Raw genomic sequence first — 17996 nt, forward strand, 5'->3', positions numbered from 1 at the left:
TGTGATGGGGCAGAATTCTAAACAGGGGGCAGACAAACCCCATGGATCTGCTGAGGATCAGACGTTCTGGGTTCCAGAATGATCTTAAATGGTGAACTTGTAGCTTACCCTCCCCACAGAGCATTCTACACCAGCACCTTCATAAACATAATGAACTGAGAGTAAGGAGCAGCAGAAAGGCATTGCATCTCCTTACATTCCCAAATGTGTAATTTCAGGAGTACAAGAGGAACAATTCAGAATAGCCACCATTTCAGACGGAACTCAGCGGATATCCTTCAAATTAATTTGATTTTAAACAATCTAAATCAGATTGTGGGGGAGGAGCAGACATCTCATTACTCTAAATAACCAGCTAAATACGGGGCCTTATGTGAGTTTGCCTAGAGAGCCTTTTAAGAGCAAATGGTTCATTTTAATGTTTTTTTTTAAAAAAAATAAGAAAGCAACATTTCATCTTATTATACGCCTTCAAGTTGTTTATAACTTATGGTGACCCTATGAATCAGTGATCTCCAATAGCATCTGTCATGAACCACCCTCTTCAGATCTTGTCAATTCAGGTGTGTGGCTTCCTTTATGGAATCAATCCATCTCTTGTTTGGCCTTCCTCTTTTTCTACTCCCTTCTGTTTCATCATTTTAGCTTCTAGTGACACCTCTGGTTTAATTTGTTCTAACACCCAATTATTTGTCTTTTTCACAGTCCATGGTATGCGCAAAGCTCTCCTCCAACACCACATTTCAAAGGAGTTGATTTTTCTCTTATCTGCTTTTTTCACTGTCCAACTTTCACATCCATACATAGAGATCGGGAATACCATGGTCTGAATGATCCTGACTTTAGTGTTCAGTGATACAACTTTGCATTTGAGGACCTTTTCTAGGTCTCTCATAGTTCTTTCTCTCATTGTTTTTAAAATATGTGTTTTAAATTGTATATTTGTTTTAATGTTTTTGATTGCTGTAAACCGCCCAGAGAGCTTCAGCTATGGGGCGGTATACAAGTGCAATAAATAAATAAATAAATAAATAAATAAATAAATAAATAAATAAAAATATAGCTGCCCTCCCCAGTCCTAACCTTCTTCCGATTTCTTGACTCCATTTTGGTTAATGACTGTGCCAAGGTATTGATAATCCTTGACAAGTTCAATGTCCTCATTGTCAGCTGTAAAGTTACATAAATCTTCTGTTGTCATTACTTTAGTCTTTTTGACATTCAGCTGTAGTCCTGCTTTTGTGCTTTCCTCTTTAACTTTCATCAGCATTCGTTTCAAATCATTATTGGTTTCTGCTAGTAGAATGGTACCATCTGCATATCTTAAATTATTGATATTTCTCCCTCCAGTTTTCACACCTCCTTCATCTTGGTCCAATCACGCTATCCATGTCATCTGTTCTGCATGTAGATTAAACAAATAGGGTGATAAAATACACCCCTGTCTCACACGCTTTCCGATTGGGAACCAATCGGTTTCTCCATAGTCTGTCCTTACAGTAGCCTCTTGTCCAGAGTATAGGTTGCACATCAGGACAATCAGATGCTGTGGCACCCCCATTCAAGCATTCCATAGTTTTTCATGATCTACACAGTCAAAGGCTTTGCTGTAATCTATAAAGCACAGGTCGATTTTCTTCTGAAATTCCTTGGTCCATTCCATTATCCAACGTATGTTTGCGATATGATCTCTGGTGCCCCTTCTCTTTCTAAATCCAGCTTGGACATCTGGCATTTCTCACTCCATATGTGATATGAGCCTTTGTTGTCGATCTAGGATGTTGTACATCTAGGATGTAAAATTTCATCTAATAATATTCAGATCAGAATATCAATACATGCTTGACACCTAGACACCTGAAGCTCTGCCTTTACCATGTTTTACCTGCCCACAATAAAGAACTTTGTTAGATGCCCTCTTAGATTCTCCAAGAAGTGCTTTTGAATCCTAGGATGACAACAATCCTATAGCTCCACTGAAGCTAGTAATGAAAAAAAGTTTTTTTTAAAAAAAACAGCCTTGCCAGAAAAAAAAATAAAGAGGCAGGTCAGTACCAACAGCAGCAAAAGCACAGGCATAGTTCACAAACAAGCTCTATGACTACATACAGTAGGGCCCCGCTTTTCGGTGTTCCGGTAATACGGTGATTTTCAATTAGAGTAAGGCCCCACTCATATGGCGCTTGTTCCACTTTTACAGCGTTTTTCGGGCGTTGGGCACCATTTTATTTTTTCAGGAGCCATTTTATTGATGGAGTTCCGCACTTCAGCGCGTTTCACTTTTCAGCGGGAGTTGGAACGTAACCCGCCATATGAGTGGGGCCCTACAGTACTCCCTCAGTTCCTGCTTTCCTCTTGGCTTAATTAGTACCTTCTTGGCTTCATCAAATCATGGTTTGTGAAACCAAGATTGCAAACAAGGATCAAAATGTGGTTTGCAATCCTGGTTTGGAGGACTTGCTGGTTTAGAATGACCAAAGCAGAAAGTTACTTGTTAAGCCAAACAGAAAAAGGGAAAGGGGAGGGCAGAGCAGTGATCATCAGCCTCAATCTTGCTCAGAAATATTCTGTTTGAATCAACCCAAAGACTCAGAGCATGGAGAGGAGAATACCAAACACACACACACACACACACACACACACACACCAAGACAAACCAAACAGTAGCTCACTCTCTGCTCACACAGAAATTCCACCTACAGCAAGCTAGAGCCAGGAAACTAGTCTACAAACAGCTCATCTTGTAAAACTGTTTGTGGACTTTACCTCTTCAAACTGTAGGCAGAGATTACATAACTGGATGCTCCCCCATGGGGAGGGGGAGAAAACCACTGAGAGATGCTTTAGTTGGTTATACCTAGTAGAAGGGAGAGCCAGTGTGGTGTAGTGGTTAAGGTGTTGGACTATGACCTGGAGACCAGGGTTCGAATCCCCACATACCCATGAAGCCCACTGGGTGACCTTGGGCCTGTCACTGCCTCTCAGCCTCATGAAAACCCTATTTATAGGGTTGCCATAAGTCAGAATCGACTTGAAGGCAGTACATTTACATTTTATTATTTATTTATTATTTATTTTATTTAAAATATTTATACCCTGCCCTATTTCAGAAGAACTCAGGGCGGCTTACAGATAAAACCATAATCAGTTAAACAAGTAATATACCATTTAAAACAGTTAAAAATGAATTAAATCAACAATAAATTAAAAAAAATATATATGACAATATTACAATATATGACAATATTAGTTAAAAGCACGTCTAAATAAAATAGTCTTCACCTGGGCACAAAAAGATGAAAGTGAGGCAGCCAATCGAACCTCGCTAGGGAGGGAATTCCACAGTCTAGGGGCGGCCACTGAAAAGGCCCTATTCTGTGTTTTTACAAGGCAAACTTGTGAGAAAGATGGAATAGTGAGTAGGGCCTCACCAGATTATCTCAAAGCTCGGACAGGGTCATAGAGGGAGACACGATCTAACAGATAGCCTGGACCTAAGCCGTATAGGGCTTTATAGGTTAAAACCAGCACTTTGTACCAGTTTAAGTTTCCGAGCAGTCTTCAAAGGCAGCCCTACGTAGAGCGCATTACAGTAGTCTAATCGGGATGTAACTAAGGCATGTGTCACCGTAGTCAGGTCTGACAGGTCAAGGAACGGGCGCAGTTGGCGTACCAATCTTAATTGAGCAAAGGCACTCCCGGCCACAGCAGAGACCTGTGCCTCCAGGTTCAAGGCCGAGTCCAGGAGAACTCCCAAACTGCGAACCTGTGGTTTCAGGGGGAGTGTAACCCCATCCAGCACAAGTTGGATCCCTATTCCCTGATCCGCCCTTTGACTGACGAGGAGCACCTATGTCTTGTCAGGATTTAATTTCAGCTTGTTCGCTCCCATCCAGTCCATCACTGATACCAGGGAACGGTTCAGAACCTTGACGGCTTCCTTGGTTTCATTAGATGGAAAGGAGAAGTAGAGTTGGGTGTCATCTGCATATTGGTGACATCGAACCCCAAAACTCTGGATAACCTCTCCCAACAGCTTCATATATATATTAAATAACAAGGGGGACAGGACAGAACCCTGGGGGACCCCATAGGTCAATGGCCAAGGGGTCGAACAGACATCCCCCATAATCATCCTCTGGGTTCGTCCCTCTAGGAAGGACCGGAGCCACCGTAATACCATGTCTCCAAGTTCCATCCCAGCTAGGCGACCCAAAAGGATACCATGGTCGATGGTATCAAAAGCATCTGAGAGGTCCAGCAAAATTAACAGGGACACACTCCCCCTAGTAGAAACCTAGTAGAAACTTCTTTTCCACTCACAAGTGGCCAATGTCCTGCATTTCTAAGTCCCAGGCTAGCTTCACAGAGCAGTGAAGTTGTAAGAAGATGTAAGAGACATATCAAACTGTACTGTGCCCAAGAGCACATCTAAGTATCCTAAAACTGATAGCCTAACATACAGTAGCTCACTTTTTCAGTATACAGGATCCTGAACACCTTTGGAAAATATGCACCCTTCTAGCCCTGAGACACAGTTGCTCAATTGAGATAAACAGCCTAGCATCACTTTGTTGCTTAAGAAGGGTTAGGCTGCGCAGCAGCATACAAACATAAGGAATTAGAGAGGATTTGGCACTGATTCCCTTAAACAATTAAGAAGAAAAGTCAAAACCATCATCGTCATAGCCAAAGCCAAAGCAACACTTTGAAAGCAAAGTTTAACTCATCTTTTTTTTAAAAAAGGTGGGGGAGGAGTTGAGGGAGGAGTTGAATCTTTATCAAGTGATGCTGTCAGGGTTTGACATTAAAGGTACTTAGATAGATTGCACTCCCTCCCAATTCAGATTGCATTCCCTCCCAATCCACTCAGCTTTAAAACTACCCTTCATCTCAGTGTTCTGATAGGTTCATTCATTCCCCAAAGGCTAGGAAATGCCAGGAACAACTTTTAACAGAATCACCCATCTTGAATGGGAAAAAACTTAAATGAGACAAATTTGTCTCATTTGACCCCTCACCTTTTCTCCATGGAGCTTACGATGTTTGTGGGTATTTTTTCATGTTGTCCTGACAATAACCCTTTGAAGGAGGTTAGCCATGGTTGGAGCAGAGATTTGAACCCAGGTCTCCATGGTCCAAGTCAGACATTCTGTTTATTTCACTGTACCATCTCTCTCATTCTTTGTATTATTATTTATAAATATACAAGCTGGATGTCAGACATGGGATGGAGGAGAGCAGTCCTAGTTTTTAAAGCAGCTTCAGCATCAAAGAAGAACAGCACACACTTAAGAACATAAGAAGACCCTGCTGGATCAGGCCAGTGGCCCATCTAGTCCAGCATCCTGTTCTCACAGTGGCCAACCAGGTGCCTGGGGGAAGCCTGCAAGCAGGACCCGAGTGCAAGAACACTCTCCACTCCTGAGGCTTCCGGCAACTGGTTTTCAGAAGCATGCCGCCTCTGACTAGGGTGGCAGAGCACAGCCATCACGGCTAGTAGCCATTGATAGCCCTGTCCTCCATGAATTGGTCTAATCTTCTTTTAAAGCCATCCAAGCTGGTGGCCATTACTGCATCTTGTGGGAGCAAATTCCATAGTTTAACTATGCACTGAGTAAAGAAGTACTTCCTTTTGTCTGTCCTGAATCTTGGCCGCCACGGCCACCACTACCACGAAAGATTTGCTAGCCAGCTCCAAAATTAAGATCATTTCACTTAATCGATCCAAACTGCCTCTTTTCTTCCCCACTCAGCTCCCATTCTGGCAGGTAGGTGTCACCTGCTTTTCTGAATCCGGGAACATCAACTAGCCATCAATGCCTATTATCCAAGTACCTTTAGCTACCAAGCTATACAAAAGCTAGAGAAAATGTCACTTGCCTATCCCAAGAAAAATGTGTAAGAATCATTCTCAAGTAAAAACAACATCCTGGTAGTTCTGAAGTAGTGCCCTCCAACAGTAGCCATAGACAGCTAAGACATGAATTATGTCAGCAACAGTGCACTGGGCCAAGGTTGGAACCTGTGGCTTTACCAAATATGGAAGCCAAACAAGTTGCAGTTCAGGGGACAGGGGGCTCTTATGCACGGGCTGGAAAAGTAGCTCATTTCGAGTCACACTGCAGATCTGTGCACAGCTGTAGTCTCACTACAACAGGCCAGGAAGAAAGGGTTGAGGAGGAGACAGCAGCTGGGCAGGAAGCATGTCAAATAATCATAGCATTATAAGTACAGAAGCAATCTGACTGTTTTTACATGCACAGCATTTTCTTGAAGATTAAGCACAATGAAGGGCCATTACATGCTCAAATTGTTAATTTCATGCACGCATGCCATAAAAACGACATTCCCTGATCCAGCCATGTTCAAGGGAAGAAAGAAGCCTCCCAAGCAAACAGTAAGTTGGTCTTGGCTAATTTAGATCCTAGAAATATCTTGATTGGATCAGAATGGGAGCATCAGTTCTTACCAAAAACCTGGTTGGTTTTCAAAGGATGAAGTGTGTCTCCCAGGGGAAATAAAGGCTCCTACTAAGAAGCAGAGAGAGAAAATAAAGTAGAAATAGACAAGGGTTGAAAGCAAGAAGGGGGAAAGGAGGATGCTCCAAAAACTACAGGAACGTCCATGAACATAATATTGTTGCGCGCCTCCCCCAATCTCCAAGCGGTGAGATTTCAGGGGGTCCCTGCGCCCATCCAGGGTTTGGTTTCCTTTGGGAAGAAGGTCAGCGGAGACTGCGGGGTCTTTATGAAATATGGTTTATTTATGTACACACATTCCAACCTGAGCTTAGGATGGAGGGGTTCAAGGCATCAGCAGTCTAATATCCAGCTTTTCCATCTAGGTGCAGGGGCATCCTATCGCCACGATGCAGGGAGCCAGCCTCTCCGCATGCCTGCATCCCTAGTTCTCCAGTACACCCACTTCCAGTTCCAAACACACTTCTGCCTGCCCAGGAGTGGGGGGAGAGACTCTCCTCCAGTAGAGTTTAAAATGACAAAAGGATCTTCCTAGCCCTTTCACCAGTTGCCGGAGCAATTAAACAGGCCCATTAACTACCTGGCCACTCTATTTGATTAACAAAGGAGATTCATCTGGCTAGCAGAGCCAGCCTCCCAGGCATAGGATTCCAAATCAGAGGCTGGAAAGGTGACCCACAGAAATCATCCATTCCAGCCCCCCCCATGCTCATAACAATATAAATGTATGTGCTATGTGTTTACAGAGGAACAACACATTTTATTTACTAAAAGGGCATGTTTGTTTGCTTAATATATTTATAAACCCCACCTTTTAACCCTGAAGAGGTGCTAACAACAGCCCATTTCACATTTTTGGAAAATAAGTAATCTTAATATGCAAGGAGGGGGTCATGGAGATGAGCATGTTAGCTCTGCCCTCTCACCATTTTCATCATCCTCCACAGGATGACCTTTTGAAGTCAAAAGCCAACTCTACTCCTGTAAGTTTCGCTGAACAGTTTTGGAACCCTGGAAAATTAAGAGTTCTTGCATGGAAAAAATGTGGGGACACTCAAATTTTAGGATGACTCATTGCCCAAATGACAGAAGAAGGCTAAGCACTCAATTAAGCCAATATTTACCAATAAATCAGCAGCTTGTTACAAGATTCTTCTTTATGCAAGGTGACAAATTTATTCCTTCTGCAATTCAAACTTATAAAGCTAAGACCCTGGCCCAATTTATTTATGGCATCTCAGGGTTGAATTCTCAAGTGGGAAGTGTTCAGTCTGCATTTCTTAGGACGTTGTTGGATCTATCTCCCTGTGTGGAAAATGCACCTATTTATTTATCGGGAAGTGGGCATTTAATCAGTTGGTGGTTACACTTACATTTCTTAGCAGCTCCTGATAGTTATCTCTTGTTATTGCTCCCAACCTCTTTTGTTAGTCAATGGATGAAAGCGATAGAGAAGATGATATTTAAGCGGGGCTTTTCTTCTGAGGTTTTGGGCAATTATGGGTTAATGAATGTCCAATTTATTGTTGTTCAAAGACTAGTATACTTACATCTACAACAACTGAGAACTGCTGCCAATAACTTTTAATTTCCATTACTTTATAATAATCCTGCTGATTATGGAATCATAACAGCTCAAACCTGTACACACATTAACCATTCCAAAATATAGGAGAGCATTCACTCTTGCTCACTTTGATGAGCTGCCATCAACACTGTTAAAAGGATGATTCAATAAGACCCCAGTTAAAGAACGGATGTGTCTGTGCGGACCTAGAACAGTGGACTCTATCAAACATATTCTTCTATGCTATAACCTGTATAGCAAACATAGAGGGCAGTTAATTCTCCCCCTATTAACAGCTGTTCCAGGAAGATCCCTTGTAAATTATCTCATTTTTTGATCAAGTAGCCTACCTGCCAGACTGTGAGAATGCTGTGGATATAATACATCTCAACTTCAGCAAAGCTTTTGACAAAGTGCCCCATGATATTCTGATTAGCAAGCTAGCTAAATGTGGGCTGGACAGATCAGGTGGATCTACAATTGGCTACAGAACTGTACTCAAAGAGTGCTTATCAATGGTTCCTTCTCAAACTGGGGAGAGGTAACGAGTGGGATACTGCAGGGTTTGGTCCTGGGTTCAGTGCTCTTCAACATATCTATTAATGATTTAGATGACAAGGTACAAGGAATGCTTATCAACTTGCAGATGATACAAAATTGGGAGGGATAGCTAATACCATGGAAGACAGAAACAAAATTCAAAGTGATCTTCATAGGCTGGAGCTTTGAGCTGAAAACAACAGAATGAAATTTAACAGGGATAAGTACAAAGTTCTACACCTAGGAAAGAGAAACCAAATGCACCAATGCACAGTTATAAGATGGGGGATACTTGGCTCAGCAATATTACATGCGAGAAGGATCTTGGAATTGTTGATCACAAGCTGAATATGAGCCAACAGTGTGATGTGGCTACAAAAAAGGCAAACACTATTTTAGGCCGTATTAACAGAAGTACAGTTTCCAAATTGTGTGACGTATTGGCTCCCCTCTATTCGGCGCTGAATAGGCCTCATCTTGAGTACTGCGTCCAGTTCTGGACACCACACTTCAAGAAGGGTCAGAAGGGTCTTTTTTGACTGGGGATAATTTCTTCCGGATAAGGAAGAAACGTGAGATTTCCCACACAGCTTTGTTGTGATTGTTGAAGACTGGAATTCGTCAGAATTGTCTGTGAAAGAAGGACTTCCAGCAGCTCGGACGGAGCGAGGATTTCTAGCTAGCTCAGCTGAATAAGTGACCCGTTTTTTTTTCTTTAAAGAAACGGACTAACAGGCAAGCATCCTCCTGTCTATGCTTATTACTTTCTTATCTATACAGCTAAAGAGATTTGTCAGAGAATCAGCAATTAAGAGAACCTGGGTGAGTCAAAACTTTCCTTCTCTTTTACTCACGGAACTAAGGGGGAAGAAAATAAAAATAGCCTATCTTTTTTTTATTGCAAAAAGCTGACATGGAAAATAGCATTATAAAGATTACAACGGATGAGGGGTTTCTGATTGGAAGAGAAAAGAAAAATCTTTTTGATTTATAAGACTTTTGTGTAATTTATGTCTGGGACTATTTTTTCTGATCTACTTTTTTTTGACGAATCTACTCATTCTTTCTGCTACTAGTTAATTGGACGCTGTGAACTAAAGCTGTTTTTGCACTTCTGGGCATATAAGAGATAAGGGCTGTCTAGAGTGTGATGCCAGTTGGTTTGAAAGATTAACTCCTTTGTAACTGGATAAAGAAATAAACTGCTCTTTGCTTGGGACATTGAAAATTGAAAGAGTTTTGTTCCTTTGGCTTTAAGAATGACAATTAAGAAGATCATGGATGTACAAGAAGGGACTTTATCTTTAGACATGTTTCAGAAAATAATGAATGGGATTAAGTCAATAAAACAAGAATTGAGAAATAATAGTCAAGCGTGGAGAATTGAATTTGACGAAATGAGACAGGAGCTGAAAGAAATTCAGGATTCTATGAGAAAGGAGAATAAAGATAGATCTGGAAAACCAAAAAAGGATGAAAGAGAAATTAATGGCAAGGTTCAAACTATGGAGATTGGATTAAGTATGGACATGGGAAAAGATTTGGATTTCCTGGCTGTGATGGATCCTGGAAACAAATATTACGGTTTGGAACTCAGCGCTGTCCCTGAAGGAATTGAAGAGATTGGAAATAAAGATATTATCGGTTCAAAAAAATTCCTGGACTGGAAGGATTTGATGGAACTTGAAATGGAGAAAGTTAACAGAATTAATCCCTGTTTTGTGTCAATGGAAAAATCTTCAAGAGATGTGCTAGTGTATCATGTAAAAAAGAGGAACAGAGATGCAGCTTTGCAACAATACTTCAGTGATACGTTCGGAATTGATGGCAAGAAAATATCTGTGATAAAGGAAATTCCTATCAGACTCTTATTATATGACTATGACAGCAAGATTATTGGGTGCGTAAAGATGGAAGATGGAAGATGGAACCAATACGGATAATGGAAGAAGAGCGATTTGAAATTACTGGACTTAGTAGACTTGAAGAGTTGTATTTCCTGCCTCTGCTATACAGTCTATGATGAGGGTTTTTTTAATCAAAGATAAAGATGGGGGAGGAAGATATTTTAATTATACACTTTTAATGATATTTGCAAAGAGTTTCTCAAAGGCTGGCAATGTATAACTTAAGGAAAGAAAATTCCATGTTTAGAATCACATATTTGACAGGTGGAAAAAGTTACATCTAATAAATTATCCTCTTAACCCTCATTTCCAGCTGTAACCAAGTTTTCACTGCTTATCTATGGATTTGTCCACAATCATCTCTTCTTTCTTTGCCATTTTTATTTTATTTATTAATTTATACAGTGTTTATGCGCCAAAATGGCTTCTAAGCAGTTTACAACTATAACATCAATTATAATATAAATATGTTATTAAGATACACAACAACAATTCAATCAGAACATTAAAACATCTTTAATTAAAATATACTATAAAACAAGCCAGTTAAAAAGCATGGCAATTAAAAGTTTAAAAAACAAAATCAGAAGTTCAAGTTCAGGGGAATACTTGTCTAAACAAATGTGCCTTTGGGAGCCAGCAGTATGTCATTACTGAAGAAGCTTCTCATATTTCAGCAGCGTTTCAGCAGACTTTACCTAAAGAATTCTTTTAGGATGCATAGTTCTTCTCAAAAATTGATGCCACCAGTGAAAAAGCCCACCTCCTCATTACCACAAGCAAATAATCATCAAATTAGCAAAACTAATCAGATTCCATTTGCTAAACATAATGTGCTTACCGGGCAATGGAGCGGAAGATGGTTTTTGACATAACCTGGGCTGTAACTCAGTGGCAGAGCATCTAGTTTGCATGCAGAAGGTCCCAGGTTCAATCCCCAGCATCTCTAGGTTGTGGCTGGAAGAGGTCCTTGCCTGAAACCTGGAGAGTCACTGCCAGACAGTGTGGACAATACTGAGCTAGATGGACCAACGGTCTTACTAAGTAAAAGGCAGCTTTCTATGTTCCTAGAGTTATTTATTTATTGCCCGACCTTCACCCAAAGGTCCCAGGGCTTTGTATGTTTGTAGCAGAACCTTAAAACTGGCTCAGAGGCTAATAGGCAGCCAGGGAAGCCCCCTCAGCACTGGTGTGATATGTGTTCAATAAAGAGCACCACTCATCAACTGGGCCGTGGTGTTCTGCACCAACTCCAGTCTCCTGATCAGCTAAAAGGGCAGCCCCGCATATAGAATATTAGAATAGTCTAGACAGGAGGTAAGCAATGCATGTGTCACAGTGGTCAAATTATTCCTGTCCAGGAAAGGGCACAGTTGACACACCAGCCAAAACTAGTGATAGGGTCTCCATGGATAAAGATGGTTCCAAGACTACCCCGAAACCATGTACCTGCTCCTCCAGAGGGAGTGCAACCCTATCTAAAACAGGCAGACTCCTCAATTCTCAGGCCTGGAACTGATCCCACAGAAGTAGATATGACGCGAGACTATATTAGCAGCAACATCAAGATCAGTATGAAGATAAACAATTTTGTCCCTGAAGTGCCTAGGAAACTTATCACAGCAGACCTTTGGTAGTTCCACTGTCCCATTCACTGAAGCTGCTAGCACCAACTTTTTGATCACGCAAAAGAGCTCTGCTGGGCGGCTACTTGAGGGCCTCTTGTGCTGCTATCATTGCTCTGAAAAAGGTGCAGTTGCGCTTTCTAACCGCTATTCAGTCAGGTCCACACTGAGTCTTGCACCACTTCTACTCTAGCCATTATCCAGCCAGCTTCATTTTTCATAGCTGTGAGAGAATCAAGGAGCACAATGAACTCTGCAGTGTCAGACCAGGCACTCTGGGTATGATTGTGTCAATATCCTCCTCATTTCAATGTTTCACAATGAGGCAAGGGCCTCTATACAAACACCAACACTGGCTACTGGAAAATCCCCCAGAACACTCAGGAATCTATTAAATTCCATAAGTCTCTGAGGATAGGCCATCCAAATTGGTCTCTCACCTTAATCTAGTGTGTGTCCTGCCTTGCATGTTGGTTCGTTTGCAACTTTGGACAGCCTCAAGGTTGTCACAGAGACCATGAAGTCCTGGGCCAGACCAGACAAAGCAACCTCAGCGTGAATGTTAAAGTCAACCAGTGTTGAAGTCACCCGTTCTGGGGTTCCCCAGCACTACACTCAAGACTACCTCCGACAGTGCAGGCAGGGAAGCAACTGGGCAACAGGGTGGGTGGTAAATCAACAGCATCCCCAATCTATCCCACTGACATAACCACAGGTACAGGCCCTCAAGATCCAATCCAAGGGGAAGGAGTTTTCTGGCAAGGAAAGTGGATATCTTATAGATCACAGCAACTCCCCTACCCTGGCCTCCCACCCTTGGTTGGTGCAGCACTGAGTACCTAGCAGGGGCAGAGCAGAGTCAAATCTACTGCTCCTAATTCACCCACCCAGGTCTCACTCTACAAGTCAAATCAGCTCCCTCATCCATAATCAAATCACAGACAAAGATGGGCTTGTTATGCACTGACCAAGCAGTGAGCACCACCAGCTTAGGGTCTCAGTAACCAAATAATCAGTTTCCTGCCAAGCAGGATCAATAGAGGGAATAGCCTGAAGCCGTTGTCCTCATTTACCCATGAAACTATAAGGCATCAAATACATTAATGATGCTGTATGAATAAGTATTTGAAAACACAGCATAGTAAGCATTGCAAACAAGCAATTGTTTTTCATTGTCAAAATACACAGAGCTTCAAAGCTTAACATTTAGAATCCAATTTATATTATTGACATACAGCAACAGTGTACACTAAGCAGTAGTGTAGTGGCAAATTCAGAAGTGCAGGGTCCCTTCACAGCCACCACCACCCTTTTTGCTGCTGGGTTCAGAATGAGATCCTTGTGCATGCCTTCTCCCACAGCAACAGACATCCCTAGGAGCCAATAAGAAAGAAAGAAAGAAAGAAAGAAAGAAGGAAGGAAAGAAGGAAAGAAAGAAAGAAAGAAAGAAAGAAAGAAAGAAAGAAAGAAAGAAAGAAAGAAAGAAAGAAAGAAAGAAAGAAAGAAAGAAAGAGTTAGCTACTGAAAAGAGTCTTCTTAGTGGTTGACTCACGTCCTTTCACAGGCCCCAAACAGTAGGAAAGGGCAAGGAAGCATGTTAGAAGACTCTTCTCAGTAGCTAACAAACTCCCCTTTCATGCTGATTGGCTCATAGGATGTTGGAGACATAGACCCTGCTGGGACCCTGCTCCCAAAAAAGTAAGGGTCTAAGACTCCCTGAGACTCTGGATGACTACACCTCTGATATTATCATCATCATCATCATCATCCACCCTGAGTGCCCTATTGTAGGGTAGAAAGGCAGGATAGAAATATTTTAAATTAAATAAATAAATAAATTACGGGTAAGTGAATTTACTTAGAATTAACTGCAACTGAACTTACTTCTCTACAGGGATGTTTATAATAAGTGATGAATACCCTGATCTTAGTTAAGCCATCTGCCTACCCAGAAACCAAGCTCCTCTGAAAGGCTACAAGTACATAAAATATCTCACCCCCCATCCCAACATTTGCCATTCAAATGTGCAAGACAAAACAAAAATCCCACAGCAACTAACCTCAGGCTGTCTCATCATAACAACTCCAAGACATACATGTTTATTCCTTTGGCCCAACCACAATGTGTGTTCCTCTGCTTCTCATTAAGATAAGGGGAAATAGTGAAACTGGTTCTGGACTCAGGAACCCAAGCATAAATCAAGAATCCTTCTTCAAGTAATAGAGAATACACCCAATGTGAGTGTAAGAGATGCCTCAACATTCTCTCTTCTTTTATTTACCATTCGTTCACATTCCTAGAAAGCTGGAAGGCCAAATCCTTCCTCCCAAACTTGAATCTGCCAGTTCCTGGGGAGACTGTAACAGTTGATGATTCAGAACACAATTAGATTCTGAAAGTTAACTCTTAGTGCAACATATTAATTGCTACATCTTCACCAAAAATTTAAAATCCAGTCAAGAAAACAGCAGCATTGATCAGCATTATATTCCTCAGATACTAACACAACATTGGTTATTTAAATGTCTTCTAAATTCATTATACAGATAATACCTTGACACTGTCTACACTAATACTTAAAGGTGGGGGGCAGAGAGGTTCAAATCAAGCATTTCTTCCAATTATGCATAAAAGACAAATATCTCTGCTTGATCAGTAAGTAACAACCCATGAAATATTAACAAACCACCGCAAAATCCCCCTTGGAAGGGAAAAAAAATTCTTTGGCTCAGATCAAGCTGTAGCAAGGGGATCCAGCCTGGTCCACATCAAAATAACATGTGGTATTCCTCTCTTGAAGGAGTATTCCTTGCCTGAAGATGGACCTCCGTAGCAGCTGAGATCTCTGTTGTCAGAAAGGATTTTTTAAAGTACGAATATGAACCTCAAGGGAGCAGAGCACTATACATTCCGTCTTCCAGTTGTTATTGCAAAAAACAGATACAGTACTATAAAAAATCATAAACAAAACTCTAAACAAACATTCAAATAACTTTAAATATACTTTATTGCCCTATCTGCAGTACTATTCACCTTGTAACGCTTACAAGATGTAAGCAAAGGATTCTTTCACATGGCCTGCATTTATATGGTTTGCAGATAATATTTCATGTCATGAACAAGCTGGCCGTCTTAGCCTCTTATCCATTGTTACTGAAAAGCAGCACAATATGAATAGTTCTTTCAGGAACTATTAAAGCTTCATTGTGAAACAATAATTAATGCTTTCACTAGTTCACACAGCAGAGGCAAAACAGGGAGCTAGGACTATGATTATATTTTATATTTCCACACTGTAAATATTTACGAGTAACCTAAAATGTAATGTTTGAAGTGGAAAACCACATGCACTTCTAAATTGATTAGATATTCCAATGATCTTCTCCATCCCAGAAACCTCACCGGGTTTACTGGCCCATCTCCTACATACTCCTCACTTCTCCTGCCCAACTTCTACATACTACACCCACTTCTCCTCCTAACCCAACACACCAGCTATCACCTCTCACTCCGCTATCAACAGGCAAATGGACCTACAGAAGATAGTGGCTCACAATCTCATATCATCCTTCAATGACCCTATTGCACTTGAGCTCCACACTTTGGGGAAAAGGAACCTATAACCTATTATCACTTTGAGAAAGTTAATTAACCATGCAATGCTACAACCATGAAAACAAATACTACTCCCCAGATTGCCCAAGTTTAGTGGTTGAGGGTAATCCTCTTTAGCATATAAAAGAAAAAGAATCATCACACAGACAGCCTCTAACGGTTCTACTACTCAGCCTATAATAAAGTTCACTCCCTTCCAAGTCTACACTCCAACAGCAAACACAGAAGAGGAGGAATGGAAAGTACAGGAAGAAATTGATCACACACCAAAACAAGATGTGCTGATAATCATGGGGGATTGGAATGCAAAAGTAGGGAACAGAGAAGAACTAGAAATTGTGGGGAAATGGGGCTTAGGAGACAGAAATGAAAGCAGGAGAAACACTTATTGAATTCAGTGAAGCCAATAATTTGTTTCATGCAAACACATTTTTCAAGCAACCGAAAAGACTGTACATGTGGACATCACCAAATGGTCAATATAGGAATCAAATTAATTATATAATTGGAAGCAGAAGATGGAGAAGTTCCATACTTTCTGCGAAAACAAGATCAGGAGCCGACTGCGGTACAGATCATGAACTGGTAATATCAAAAATCAGAGTAAAGCTAAAGAAGAAGAACAAAGCAATCATAATCCCAAAATACAATCTAAATAACATCCCAGAAGAATATAAAGATCAAATGAGGAACAGATTTGAGGCTTTAAACTTTAAATAGTTATTGTATATAAATAGAAGAGGGCAACCAAAAGGGTAGAACAAGAGCCCTATTCCAAAAGATTAGAGAAATTAAAGGGAAATTTAAACCAAGAGTAGGGATGCTGAATAATCAACAGGGAAGCACACTGACTGACCAAGATAGAAGAAAAGGAAGATGGAAGCAATACACTGAAGAACTCTATAAAAGACATGCCAGGATGACAGATTCATTCATGGAGGGACCGTATGATGAACCAGAAATTTTAGATTGTAAGGTGAAAGCTGCTCTTAAAATACTTCTTAAGAAACAAATCACCAGGAACAGATGGCATACCAATAAAGTTGCTACAAGCCGAGACTGAATCTGTCCAAATTTTGACAATAATTTCTCAACAAATATGGAAAACAAAACAATGGCCCACAGACTTGAAGAATTCAATATACATCCCAATTCCAAAGAAAGGGGATCCCAGGGAATGCAGTAATTATCAAACTATTGCCTTAATATCCCATGCAAGCAAAGTAATGCTCAAGATTCTACATCAAAGGCTCTTACCATATATGGAGTGAGAAATGCCAGATGTCCAAGCTGGATTTAGAAAGGGAAGAGGTACCAGAGATCATATTGCAAGCATACGTTGGATAATGGAACAGACCAAGGAATTTCAGAAGGAAATCACCCTGTGCTTGATAGATTACAGCAAAGCCTTTGACTGTGTAGATCATGAAAAACTATGGAATGCTTTAAAAGAAACGGAGGTGCCACAACATCAGATTTTCTGATGTACAACCTATACTCTGCACAAGATGCTACTGTAAGGACAGAATATGGAGAAACCGATTGGTTCCCAATCGGAAAGGGTGTGAGGCAGAGGTGTATTTTATCACCCTATATGTTTCATCTATATGCAGAACAAATCACATGGAAAGCAGGATTGGACCAAGATGAAGGACGTGTGAAAATTGGATCAATATCACTAATTTATGACATGCAGACGATACCATACGGCTAGCAGAAACCAGTCATGATTTGAAACGAAAGCTGTTGAAAGTTAAACAGGAAAGGAGAAAAACACTAGAGCTGAACATTAAGAACACTAAAGTAATGACAACAGAAGATTTATGTAACTTTAAAGTTGACAATGAGGGCACTGAACTTGTCAAGGATTATCAATACCTTGGCACAGTCATTAACCAAAATGGAGACAATAGTCAAGGAATCAGAAGAAGGCTAGAACTGGGGAGGGCAGTTATGAGAGAACTAGAAAAGGTCCTCAAATGCAAAGATATATCATTGAACACTAAAGTCAGGATCATTCAGACCACAGTATTCCTGATTTCTATGTGTGGATGTGAAAGGTGGACAGTGAAAAAAGCAGATAAGAGAAAAATCAACTCATTTGAAATGTGGCATTGGAGGAAAGTTTTGTGCATACCATGGACTGCGAAAAAGACAAGTAATTGTGTGTTAGAACAAATTAAACCAGAACTGTCACTAGAAGCTAAAATGAGGAAACTGAGGTTAACATACTTTGGCCACATCATGAGAAGACCTGAT

At 40.9% G+C, this 17996-nt stretch overlaps 1 protein-coding gene across 5 annotated transcripts in view; it reads right to left on the minus strand.

Annotated features, from left to right (window-relative positions):
- FGFRL1 (fibroblast growth factor receptor like 1) overlaps positions 1-17996 on the minus strand; it is a 326242-nt gene that overhangs the window by 271307 nt on the left and 36939 nt on the right. The gene's annotated exons all lie outside the window — the stretch shown is intronic.

This window comes from Rhineura floridana, chromosome 5, assembly GCF_030035675.1.
Source record: "Rhineura floridana isolate rRhiFlo1 chromosome 5, rRhiFlo1.hap2, whole genome shotgun sequence".
Taxonomy (NCBI): Eukaryota; Metazoa; Chordata; class Lepidosauria; order Squamata; family Rhineuridae; genus Rhineura; species Rhineura floridana.